At 36.4% G+C, this 8,090-nt stretch overlaps 1 protein-coding gene across 1 annotated transcript in view; it reads right to left on the bottom strand.

Moving 5' to 3' along the window:
- Nucleotides 1-8,090, bottom strand: part of LOC148905681 (hemicentin-1-like) — a 160,891-nt gene that overhangs the window by 109,905 nt on the left and 42,896 nt on the right. The gene's annotated exons all lie outside the window — the stretch shown is intronic.

Genomic DNA, 8,090 nt, shown 5'->3' with positions numbered 1-8,090 from the left:
AACCGTCAGTTATTCATAAATACTTTTGATAATTGTTCACATAGCGTAGAACGATTGTTACATTACGATTTGACGGTCTTTAATTTTTGAAACCGATTTTTTGTTGATTTACGCTCCTGTTAATCATAGCCGCACTTAAATGATTCAGTGGCTCATTACGTTTAATCTCTTTTTTTCTTGATTAAATTTTTAAAAACCGCACGAAAAAACAAAGACATCAAGGAAAAAGATCAGCATCAGTTCAGCCCATTCTTCACAAAATACCATTAAATATTTTCTTGGTAGTTTTATGAAACATTAACTTGTACGATTCGAATTCAAACCCTCCCTCTCCCGTTGAAAAAATACTCTTAAATATCGACGAGAATTGGTTCAGGAAACAATGCTGGTCTATTCAAAGTGATGCTTCGGACAAAACGCAAGGGATAAACAGATTTACCTGTACACCCTGAAAAAAGAAAACCAATTGGGAGTCGGGGAAATCCAAAAAAAAAGCTTAACTTCCGGATCAACGGTTTACAGTTAGGTTATGTAAAATTACCAGTGTTAATCATTGAAACGCGTTTTCTGTTTCCCCTTGTTTTCCTGTTTTCCCTGCTGCTTGTTGTTTTCTTCTTCAAATTGAGATGTAGAATGTAAAAACATGCTTAAATAATATAATAACATTGCTAAAGCACGAAACGAAATTTTGTATAAATATATTTTTTAAACTTGAATTTGTGCAATTCTTATGTTTCCCCTTCCCAACTCAGAACCCCCCACCCCCGAAAATCATATTGTTCGATATTACTACGAAGGTCGAAAAAAAGCAGGTCTGCAGAGTTGTTAATGAATAAAGTGTAAACTCTTGAGGTGTGATAATCCTCTGGTAGTGGAGCCGTTAAACATAACATGGTGACATGGACTAATGGACAGCAAGTTTGGGAATGACAAAACTGTAAACATTTGAAACCGTCACGAGAGTGATACCGGGTACTTATAAATCTACATGAGCAACGGAGAGAATGTAATAAGGCAGAAGAAACGAGTTTAACTACTATCTAGACGTGTATTGTAAGTAATAATTACCTCAATATACCGTTTTTTATATTGATCGAAAAAAAAAAAAAAAAAAAAGCTGTGAAAAAAGACATGTATTGCACTTTGCACTCTGCTGAAGTAATGACAAGCAGGCATTGAAACATCTTCACGCTTACATTATTAATTCAGGAAAATTTTCAGTGGTCAGAAGTGCACCAATGCAAATGCCTGAAAAAGGTAGGTACATATTGCTTCTTCGAACTAGAAGCAATTGTATGACAAAGAGACCCATGCCTTGATTATAACGTCGTTTTCTTTTTCGTGGTATTGTGCTTTTGACATATTTCTACATCCTACAGTCATTTGCCGCCTCATTGACCTCTTACTTTGAAACTGACATATTTGTTATATCACGTGTTCCGTGCAAGAGTCTTGTCTTTCAACTTGGTGTTAGCATCAACCACCTCAACGTGAACGACGCTAGAGGCCTTAATTTGATTTTGGATTCTTTATTTCATATTCGATTCGAAACAGTCAATTATTGTGAAATCGAAAATCCTTCGAAGGTTCTTGCACATGCAAAAGCCAAGCATATATGCAGATGCATAGCTTGATTGCAAAAACAAAAACACCCTTTTTGTTGCAAGGAATATTATAATTAATGACTTACACCTTCCTGTTTCCGGCTATACATACCACGAGTCACAAAAGCCAAGGTAAAATCGAATTTTCAATTTTTTTTTTTTTTTTTTGAAGTATTGAAAGATTCGTTTTTCTTCATTACTGAATGTTTCGGAAATCGTAATCATGAAGATCAAGAATCCCCAAAAAAGTCATTAATGACCCTACTTGTTCCTATGGGGTGGTTTGCCTGTAAAAAATCCCTTAACCATTGGGCTGATATTTGACCTTGTGCAGATTAGGGCAAATTACCCACCAACCTTTTTGTATTGGTTCATTGTTATTTCTTGATTTAATATCACCCTCTATTGTACTTTTCATTGTCTTCGATTTGCGGGGAAACAAGCTACAACTACAAAAAAAATCCAGAGTCATATCAGACTCATCTGTGTGATCCCCCGATACTGTCGGTTTTCAAGGGCCTTATATACGAGGAGAAGGTCGTTGGGTCGGATATTCGTACTGTCAGAAACAGCTAAGCAGAGCAATTAATCCAAGAAACTACTATGGAGGAAAAAAAACATCTGTATGGACGTCCTGTTTGCCTTTTTGGTGAAAACCCCGTTTGGAGAACTCACATACACTTCCGCCCGCTGGTGCTTTCTCACGGGAGAGATGCCGATGAGGTTCAGGTGAAATTGTTCACGTCTGTCGGTGAAATCCAATTTTGTTTTGGGTTCCCTCCTGTGTTTCGAGGGGTTTTTTTCCCGGTTCCTCCGGTTTTCCTCAAAAAAAAAAAACACAAAACAAAAAAAAATACAAAACCAACAAATAAAAAAAAAAAAAAAAAAAAATCTGACAATCTAACATTTTCCAATTTTGAATTTTCATGGATTGGTCAGAGCCCTATCCACTCTTTGGTAAGGATGCCACTTCTGCTAAATCCTATTTAATATTATTATTTTATTTTTATGAATTTTTAATTTATTTTTATTTTAAAATGCTCTGCACGCCAAGATCAGCAGTTGGCGTTGGACTTTGAAGAACGATCTACTTTCATAGTCCTTCCCAGCAAGTCCCGCCCTAAATCTCTCATCGCTTCTCGGCTGCCATCATATAATTATGATCAAGCATCTATTTTTAATTTATACTTTACTCGGCGGTTACTACTGACTATGTATTATCCAATACCATCACGAATATTTCCAACAACAAGGATTCCCATGGTACGATTAAAGTTAATGATGAGAGTTTTTCCAAGACGTGCTGATTGCCCATCGCATCCTACTATGCCTGATGCCCATCCCCACCCTACGTGTCATGACGGGGATGAGGCTGGTTTAACGCCTCACCCATTCAATGGGGAGGGTTGTTTTTAATAAAAAAAGGGAAACTGGAAAAGAACGAGGTGTGATTGCCATCTGAATGAGGGGACCGATGGAGTCGGCCCGCGGCAACAATCGTAGCCAATTTTCTCTATCTCTTCCTTTCTTTCCTCTCTCTACTACTAATACTTCTACTTTTCTCTAACTACCTGGTCTTGTCTAGAGAGGTTGGCACTCAAATAGCACTTAACGATCAGTTTGTTCGTTACAATCACGACAACGACTTGCTTTCTTGTTCTGTTCAAAATCGAGAAGTGTGAACAAAAAAAATGTCACAAATCAAACACACAGCCCACGAGAAAACACTTGGAGATTCCTCTTCTGCTAGCCATCTTACAAAGCAATAGAAGTCTATCGACTACAGAAAAAAAAATGACGTCCGTCTTGTTGATGCTCGATTGACAGGAGGGCAATGTCGATCTATTTTCACAAAGACCTCAGACACTGCTAATCAGGACAACTCAACGAAATGTCAAAGTTTCCTCCCTCCGCCCCCCTCCGTTCCGAACTGCGACGTGGTATTCACACAACTGGGTTTCCAAAGTTATTTGACGGAACAGAAAACTCATCGAGTACGAATCAAACATCTGTTCTTAATAAAAAACATAATATTTATTTCAAATCTTATGTTGGGTCCCTATTGCCTATTTAAAACTTAAACCTGTACATAAAAGACTACTTTACCATCCGTCTTTACCTTTAAACACATCTTCAATTTGAGTCCTCTGCAGGCGTTTTCTTCCAGTTTCTCTTTCCACGTTCCAAGCCTGTTTAAAATAATTAAAAAAATAATTAATGGAGGAACTTCAAGATCGTAGCAGGATTCTAGTTGCTGCTTGACATTGTGAAAAATCAACTCCTAATATAACATGATAAGACGTTTCAATCCAAATTAAAAGCTTTCAGTATAGGGCTCAGGAGAGATGGCATTGTCTTCTAATAATCTATTTGTATATATTGTATAATTTTTTGAACTGAATTGTAGTTAGAGCCCTTTTCACGTTGGCAGATATTTTTTGTTTTTTTTTTTTTTCATGTTTATTTTTTTACTTGATAATTTTGTGCATTATATAAATAATGAGAATCTCCATCCCGGGAACCGTTAACTAAAGCTTATTGTGTTTGTATTGTATCGATCGAGCAAGTTCTGGACGCGTTATTATCCTTAGACCAAAGCAATCTTGTGAATTTGGTAGACCCTAACTCGTTCTAGACTGATGGTGCTATTTTTCTGATATCAAAGAAGAGGTCTGTGGAAATTTAAACCCACTGTTAGAGTTAATGCATGGTTGGTTTGGAATGGATGGCGATGATGTGTTCTTCCCCATCGGTTTTTTTTTGGCTTTTGTAACGTTCCTGATTTTGTTGGTCCGAATCGAGTATTGGATCTTTTTTTTGCGTCTTTTCAAAACCTTTTCCTTTTTTAATAAATAAAAAGCATCTATCCTCTAAAGCAATCACTAAATCACTACATTCTCTTGAGAAGATAATTTTGTAATTTGTTGCAAAGAGACTGTAAATGAAGTATAGCAACATACTTGTATATTTGTAAATGATCAATTAATTTGTAACTTTTTGTAAAATCCTTTTATAAGACATTGATTTGATGATTCCCTTCCCAACACACGTACTTCCCGCACCGTAAAATATGTGATATACGACACACAACTCGATGATCCTCAGATTAATCATTTTTGGTCACGGGTGAAACTTCATTAACAATGGTATTCGGTACGGTCACACAAACACACACACGCTTGCCGTCTTGTGCCCCCGCTAAAATGGTTGGTTTCTCACCCACAGCCTCCTCTATTTGCCAAAGTCCCAGAAGAAATGATCTCGTTTTTGTTTGTTGTTGGCGGTATTGGCCTCACCTTGCTGTTAATATGCTTAGAAGATTTGTACACAAATTGAGGTATTGTTTTTGAGACACTTTGACTCTTGTGCGATTTATAATGGCCACTTCGGATCCGGATCTTCGGGTGGCTCAAACAAAATGTTCCAACACCCTGTTCAAGGGAGGTATCGTTCTGTTCTCATTTTCTCCCTCAGCAAATAGCGAGAGCTTTTCACACCAATCACAATGTCAATTCGTTTATTATTTTATTTATACATTAGTTTGTTAAATAAGTGGTAACTAAATGAAATGTATTTTTGGAATTTGTAATGTGTTTATGTGTTTATTTATTAGGTTTTTAATTAGGTGTTTGTAAATCATTATGTATTTTTAATATCATAAATTCAAATAATGGTACAATAGCAGACATACGGACAGGACAGACAGACCGGACAGATAGACAGAAAACCCGAACAGGAACTCTTCACCCATCACTCACTAAGATATTAGCAATTTGATATGTTAAAAACGATTCTCAATCGTCTTACGACGTACGGTCGGTCTCTGCTTTACGAACGTAAAAGTTACTTTTCTCTCCGATTCTCTCCTTCCCCCTTTTTTCTCTCCGCCTTAGCTCCTCGGAAGGTTCTCGAAGGATCCTACGGTCACAACCTGTTTAGGAACTATTTGAAATCTTGATGTTTGATCTGGAATAATATCTAGAACTGAACATTCTCTAGGCGAAAGTAACATTACGCTACTTTTCCATGTATGTCTATCAAAAGAACCCCAGAACTAACCAGGTTAAGTAAAATAAGAGAATAAATCAAAAACTCTTGCATAAGGCCTGCCGAATCTCTTAACTTATGAGTTTTACTTACCTCCTAATGTAATAATTCTATACTTCTCTTCTCATATTCTTATTATTATTATTACTTATTTCCTTATTTTCCACAAGGAAAAGCGAATCACATATTCGTCTTTGGTTGTAGGTTCTTCTTCTTATAAATTCAACTGAGTCTGCTCAAACAATCAATTTAATTACAGGACGTGCTTTCAAAACCTCAACAAAAACAAAGGAATAAAAAATAAGAATAGAAGAAAACTATAACGGGAAGATTGTTATCTTGATTGCTGGGGGTGGCTAGTTCGGTTCGTGTCTCGCTTCGTTCGTTAGTTCGTTTTCGCGGGAGAAAGAAAAACTATATATAAACGCACGGGAAGATTGTTATCTTGATTGCTGGTGCGCTAAAGTTCGCGGCGCGCCGGCTCGGCTCGGGCCTCGAAGCTCTTTATTTTGAATGACTTGATAGTAATGTAATGAATTGCTTCGAGTAATTAAACGATCTAATAATTGGGATTTTATTTATTGCCCTAGATAGATGTTCTGATTAATACGGCAGAACATAGGTACTTTGTTGTTTTGTCAAAGTGCTCATTGGTGGTGCTTTAATGAGTTTTGTGTTGGAAGTCTAGAATTGACCCAAACTATTCCAACTTGATTTACCGACACACTCCCGCCACCCCAGCCTGATCAAGAAACAAAAAATGTTCGCCTATCAAATCGAGAATATGTCATCTCTTCCTTGAAATTATTGTTTTGCATCACATTTGCCACAAAAATGAAAGAATAAGCGTTGCTAATACAGATTGATAACAGTGACCACCAATGGGTGATTTTTATTTGCAATGGCAGGAATGTTTTTTAGTTTTTTGCTGGTCCATTTAGTAAATAAAGTTTAGCAAATTTCATGCCATATAAAATACTACCATTCCATATATTTTTGATTCCTTATTTTAATTGTTATATAAGATATCCATTATTTCTTATACTATAGTATTTTGATTGTCGTCCGTCAGTGGTTTTTTTTCCCTTTCTTTTTCTTTTCTCCTTTTCTTCCCCAGCTGCGAAGTCCTATCTACGCTGACACGTGTTACTTTTGTTGTCTTAGATTTTGATGAGCCAGATATCTGTTAAAAACCAATACATCGATATTAAAAACAGACAACAGATAAACCTAAATACTGTCACGGTAATCCACGACCCGTGAGTCACTTGCAGGAACTTGGCAAAAACAAAGACAATCAAATCCCAATCTTATACAAGCGAAGAAAAGGGGACCTTTGAAGTGACATTTTCTCAACATTGGGAATTGATTTGTGAATTAGTGGCACCAAAGCAGGCAAATGTAACTTCACTTTGTACAAGAAAAGTAAGTTATTAATATGTAATAACTAATTATTTTAAATTCCTTATAAAATCATTCATTCCCAATTTAAAAGTGAACATACCCAGTACACTTTTATTAAAAGGTTCGCTTCCATGACAAATACTATATGATTACATCACTATCCGTTATTGCTATCAGCATATTTTTATTAGTTTCCCAACACCCTGTGAACTTCACCTTCAACTATTACGCAATAAGAATCTGAGAACTAAAAGAAGGGCCAATCGAAGATATCAATCTAAAAACAATAACAGCGATAGTAAGTTGTTGTATTTTTTTCCGGTATATTAATTCTTTATTTTTCAATTGATTCCCATTCTCATCTCATTTCACTTACGGGGTCCATTATTGTTACAATGACTCTCGCTACCCAACGAAAATACCCAAAACACTTCTACTCCTTCTTAAAGGCGCGATTACACGGAGGCAAATTTTCTTCTGCACTGCTTTCACCGGCGTTGCGACACAAGTGGCATGAGTCATTGGCATCTTGTAACCTACCACATTAAAAATGCAAATTGCGAGACAATTTTCAAGCGATCTTTGCGAAAAGCAAAGTCGTTGATCTCCGTTGAACCGTTTAAAAACACTCGTACAATTTGGTTCGCAACGGCTGTTGATAGACAATTTGCAGAAGAAAACTTGCCTCCTGTAATCTCTCCTTCTTAATAAGTTTTTACGTTCCCAGAAGTTTGCAATTTGTTTTCCTGTGGTTGTTATGTTCTGTTTTTGGTCGTTATTCTGATTTGTATAAATTTGGTTTTAATTCTTCCCACGATTTTGTATAAATTTTTGTTTTTATTCTTTCCTCGTTCTGTTGTAGTTTAACGAGATATATACCAAAGAAAAACCGTATTTTTAAAAAGATTGAAGTACTAACTAGGATTTGTGTAATTTCCCTAAAGATGCGGTAAACAAGGTACAAATCAATCGTGCAACTTGTCGGCGCATATCGTTAAGCTGGGCAAGCTGTAAGAGTGACTTGTTCGTATTACC

This window comes from Actinia tenebrosa, unplaced genomic scaffold (genome assembly GCF_029948245.1).
Source record: "Actinia tenebrosa isolate PJP-AT-01 unplaced genomic scaffold, QUT_ActTen_1.0 PGA_scaffold7__59_contigs__length_16204524, whole genome shotgun sequence".
NCBI lineage: Eukaryota > Metazoa > Cnidaria > Anthozoa > Actiniaria > Actiniidae > Actinia > Actinia tenebrosa.
The sequence above is the reverse complement of the archived record's forward strand: the minus strand, read 5'-3'. Positions and strand labels throughout refer to the sequence as shown.